Source organism: Mesoplodon mirus (assembly GCF_964341445.2).
Source record: "Mesoplodon mirus genome assembly, chromosome: X".
Classification (NCBI taxonomy): domain Eukaryota; kingdom Metazoa; phylum Chordata; class Mammalia; order Artiodactyla; family Ziphiidae; genus Mesoplodon; species Mesoplodon mirus.
The window spans coordinates 73686033-73692093 of record NC_138981.1 but is presented as its reverse complement, the minus strand read 5'-3'; positions in this window follow the sequence as shown (position 1 = coordinate 73692093).

Sequence of the window (6061 nt, the reverse complement as noted above, 5' to 3'; positions counted from 1 at the left end):
GAAAAACTCCTGGCACCAACAGTGATTATAGTAAAGTTGCAGGATCACAGGGTTAATATGCAAAAGTCAGTTGCTTTCTTATATACAAGCAATGAACAACCTGAATTTAAATTACAATACTATTTACATTAGCATCAAAAAACCTGAAATACATAGGTATAAATCTAAAAAAGTATATGTAAGATCTATATGAGGAAAACTGCAAAACGCAAATGAAAGACATCAAAGGATACCTAAATAAATGGAGAGAGATGTCATACTCTGTACAGATAGGAAGACTCAATTTAGTAAAAATGTCAGTTCTTCCCAAATTCATCTATAAATTAAATGCAATCCCAATAAAAATCCCAGCAAGTTACTTTGTGGCTATTGACAAACTTATTCTAAGGTTTATATGAAATACAAATGGTCCAAAACAGTCAACACAATGTTGAAGGAAAAGAAAAAATTCAGAAGACTTATGTTACCTGACTTTAATTCTTACTATATATAAACATTCGGTAATAAGGACAGTATTGTATTGGTGAAAGAATAGACAAATAAATCAATGGAACAAAACAGATAGCTCAGAATTAGACCCATACAAATATAGTCAACTAATCTTTGACAAAAGAGCAAAGACAATTCAATGGGAAAATAGTCTTTTCAACAATTGGTACTAGAGTACTGAACAGGCTCATGCCCCTACATTCCCACCCCCCTAATTAAACCAGACCTAGATCTTACACATAAAGTTTAAAGATGGATCATAGACATAAAGGTAAAATACTAAAATATAAAATTCCTAGGGCCTCCCTGGTGGCGCAGTGGTTGAGAGTCCGCCTGCCGATGCAGGGGATACGGGTTCGTGCCCCGGTCTGGGAGGATCCCATATGCCGCAGAGCGGCTGGGCCCGTGAGCCATGGCCGCTGGGCCTGCGCATCCGGAGCCTGTGCTCCGCAACGGGAGAGGCCACAACGGTGAGAGGCCCGCATACCGCAAAAAGAAAAAAAAAAAATTCCTAGAGGATAACATAGAAGAAAACCTAGATGAACTTGGGTTTGAGGATAGATTTTCAGATATCACACCAAAAGGATGAACTATGAAAGAAAAAATGGTAAGTTGGACATCATTAAAATTAAAACTTCTGTTCTGCAAAAGCACTGTTAGGAGAATAAAAAGAGTATGAGAAAATCTTTGCAAAACATGTATCCAGTAAAGGACTGCTATCCAAAATATACAAAGAACTCCTAAAACTCAAAGATAAGAATACAGAAAACTCAATTAAAAATGGACAAAACAACTGAACAGACACTTTATCAAAGAAGATATACAGGTGGGTTTGCCTCACACTAGTCAGAATGGCCATCATAAAAAAAAATCTACAAACAATAAATGCTGGATAGGGTATGTAGAAAAGGGAACCCTCCTACACTGTTGGTAGGAATGTAAATTGGTACAGCCACTATGGAGAACAGTATGGATGTTCCTTAGAAAAACTAAAAATAGAACTACCATATGACCCAGTAATCCCACTCCTGGACTTATACCTGAGAAAACCATAATTCAAAAAGATACATGCATCCTGATGTTCATTGTAGCACTATTTCCAATAACCAGGATATGGAAGCAACCTAAAAGTCCATCAACAGAATAATGGATAAAGAAGTTGTGACACATATATACAATGGAATATTACTCAGCTATAAAAAGAACAAAATAATGTCATTTGCAGCATCATGGAAGGACCTAGAGATTGTCATACAGAGTGAAGTAAGTCAGACACAGAAATACAAATATCATATGGTGTCACATATGTGGAATCTAAAAAAAAGGGTACAAATTAACTTATTTACAAAACAGAAATAGAGTTGCAGATATAGAAAACAACCTTATGGTTACCAGGGGATAAGGGGGGGAGGGATAAATTGAGAGACTGGGATTGACATATACACACTACTATAAATAAAATAGATAACTAAAAGAACCTACTGTATAGTATAGGGAACTCTACTCAATACTCTGTAATGGCCTATATGGTAAAAGAATCAAAAAAAGAGTGCATATATGTATATGTATAACTGATTCACTTTGTTGTACACCTGAAACTAACACAACATTGTAAATCAACTGTACTCCAATAATTTTTTTAAAGATATACAGATTGCAAATAAGGATATAAAAAGATGGTTAACATCACATTTCATCAGGAAATTGCATATTAAAACACTCCACCTACACTACACACCTATTAGAACAGTCAAAATCCAAAACACAGACAACACCAAATGCTAGCAAGGATACAGAACAACAGTAAGTTTCATTCATTGCTCGTGAAAAGGAAAAATGATACTGCTAGTTTGGAAGACAGTTTGGTAGTTTCTTACAAATCTAAGTATACCCTTACTATATGATCCCAAGATTGTACTCTTGATATTTACCCAAATGAGTTAAAAACTCATGCCCACACAAAAACATTTCCAAAACTTGAAAGAAACGAAAATGCCAATCTAATTCATGAATGGATAAATCAACAGAGGTACATTCATACAACAGAATATTGCTTAGCAATAAAAAGAAATGATCTATCAAACTACAAAAATATATGAAGCTAACTTAAATGCATATTACTAAGTGAAAGAAGTCAATCTGAAAAGTTATATACTGTGTGATTCCAACTATATAATGTTCTAGAAAAAGGAAAAAAAGACAGTAAAGAGAGCAGTGGTTGCCAGGGGTTTGGGAGGAGGGAGGGAGGGATGAATACATGAAGCACAGGGAAATTTTAAGGCAGTGAAACTATTTTGTGTGATATTGCCATGGTAGATACATATCACTATACATTTGTCAAAATCCATAGAATATATGGCACAAAGAGTAAACCTTAATGTAAACTATGGACTTTATTTAATAATAATGTATCAATATTGGCTGATAAATTATAACAAGTATACTACATTAAAGCAAAGTGTTAATAATAGCGAAAACTTGGTGTGTGGGAGGGATGTAAGGGATGATGATGAGGCAAATGGGAACTCTCCTTTCAGTTCTTCTGTAAATCTAAAATTGTTCTAAAAAGAGTCTATTGATTAAAAACAAAAGAAAAACCCTCTTCATTATGAATGGACCAAATGTTGCTACTTTAGATGAAAGAACAGTTAAGTTAGGCCATAAATTAATTATATTTTCCTGACAGGATAAATTAACATTGATGACATCATAATATTAGCATTAATGTGGTAAGAAATTAATTTTTGGACTACCTACATGACTGTTAAAGTACATGAGTAACGAGTAGCTGAACCACTCTTTAGTGTTGGTCTAGTCAGAGAAGACATGAAGGCCAGCTCATGCTTGTGGGTACTGGCTTAAACCCATAAGCCTTGTAAAACTGACTTGCTCCACCTCAAAAGACCTAGGTGCCCACATGTATTGTTCTAGCATGTTCCCCCTTTAAGATATAGGAATAATACTGAAAGATGAAACTCATTACAAATATTCTCAAAGAGTTTGATCCCCTGCTCAGTCTGCTTCCTGTGTAAAGGAGACCAAACAATTATCAGATCACAAACAGCAGGAAAGCTTGAAGATTATGTTTAAATTCAACTATTTAAATATTAAGTTGTAACCCTCAAGAGTAATCACCGTTATCATTATTTTGGTCTCCAGGTTTGGCCCCTGCAATGCTTGAATGAAATGAGCAATGAAGTTAACCCAAGGTATAAAGTGATGTATGCACTCTGGTGGCTACCCTTTGGTAACTGTGAAGAATCCTTAATGAGTAAGGCAGAGTATTGCCAATCTGCAGTATTGGTAGAAAATGCAGCTGAAAGTGGTGAGGCAGGATCATATGGCATAGGACAGATCTCCTTTTACTTTATGACTGTTAAATATATATTTTATATGTCTTCTTTTTAATTGTTAAATTAATTTTTGATCCAGGGTCCAACTCATTCACTAGAAATTCTGAAAGGGACATTTAAGAAGGTTTTCTGTGGCAGTGGTGAGTGAGGTGGGCACATGGCTTTCCATCAGGTGGTTAACTTTCAAGGGTATGGATGAAAACTAAAGCCAGATATATATAATAAATCTTTAATAACTGTATCTAATGCTCCTTAAAACTTTTCCATTTTGAATTAGTATAACCCAGTTGGAAGAAATAATTTTCTTAAACTACATACTCTGTGAAATGCCACTTAAAATAAAATAGTCCTGAATCATTTAGTACGTTTTTAACAAGAAGTATTCACCTTTTTACTGTAATTTAATATTTTGACTTGATATGTATTCTCTTTCAAGTTTTATTTTTGAAGAGTTAAAATTCCCAATTTTTAAATTATCTCTCTATAAATAGCTCCCACATCAAATTGAATATTTACATTACTGTTTTCTAAATTGATTCCACTCTACATTTCTTGAGGCAAAGTAACCAGAATCACATAGGCATTTCGATTTTATATAGAGATAATGAAAATACTTACATTTTGCTTCTAATAACTCATTGATTTTGTAATATTAATATTTTATTCTGACTAGTTTACTCTTAGTTTCTTTTCTGTTATTTGACTCATTCCATCAAAAGTCCTTAGGTTTCAGCAGCTATTTCTCAAAAAATGAATTACTCTGGGTAGCTATCATTTTTTAAATTATTGTACATAGTATTCCTGCAAGTAGATGCTGTAAATTATCTGATAATGATTTGCAATAAGAAATACAGTTTTCTCCAATATGGTATATTATGACCTAGTAAGGACCTTTTAAAAATAATGATTTGGGAAACCACTTTCAGTATTGATCAAGCTGATTGTTCTTTTTTGTGGTTTGAATTCATTAACTATATTTGTATATTTTTTCCTCATAATATTGTTTTTTGGGTGGTATATATATTTTTAAATGGCTACACAAAATAAAATGTTTTTATGTTTGGAATTGTTTCATGCTTTTCTTAATTGAAGTCTAGTGGATTTACAGCATTTTGTTAGTTTCAGGTGTACAGAATAGTGATTCAGTATTTTTGCAGATTATACTCCATTATATGTTGTTACAAAATAATGGCTATAATTCCCCAGGCTGTACAGTATATCTTTGTTGCTTACCTATTTTATACATACTAGAGATAGCATCTGAGTAGATAAGTAATACCTGCAAATGGGTAACCACATTTGTATTAAGGAAGAAAAAAGACCAATGATACAATTAGAATGAAATCCCAATAAATCACTCAGAAATAAGGTATTTGAAATATATATGTTTGAATTTCTTGAAAGATACAATAAAAAAATTAATCATGGACACCTTTGGAGAGAGTGACTTGGAGTGTCCTTGTAACCACATTTTTTAAAAAAAATCAAGAGCATGTATTATTTTTATATTAAGAAATGCCAATACCCACCACATGCAAATTTAAACAATTAAGAAGCCATCATTTGTCATTTCTCCTAGAAATCAGTGTCAGAGAATGTCATAAATTGAAAGACCTCAATAGAACTTAGTGAATTTTAACTATGCCAGACACTATGCTAAGCACTTAACATGCAGTATTGAACATTTTCACAAAATCCCCTAAAAGTTCTGGGTTCTATTATTATCCTAATTTTTAGATGAAAAACTGAGGACTAGAGTGATTAGAGATTAAGTAATTTGCCTAAATTCACACTGCTGATATTTTGAGAGCTGGAACTTGAACTCAGGTCTGTCTGACTTCAAATACTTGCTCTTCCCTTTTATGAATATGGATGTGTGAGCGCATGTGTGTGTTATGTAATTATTCGTCATCACTAACTTAAAATTATATTTCAAACAATGACATTCTTTATAAATATGACTTAGTGCTCTTCAGGGTGCTATGAGTTTTTATTTCAGCAGGAAAAGATGGTGGCCTTGGATTCTGAATTCCCAACACTCATTTTAAACAAGAGCTTCTAGTTCCTGTTAGGTGTATTAAGATTTGTTTCTCAATAGCTAACTCCCACCTGCTTTGTGTCTTCATGAATTGAAAGAACTTCATTGGTTCATTTAGATTTACTTTTAATAATGTCTTTCCCAGAAATTTAGGGCCAGGAATCCCTAATGTAAGACACTG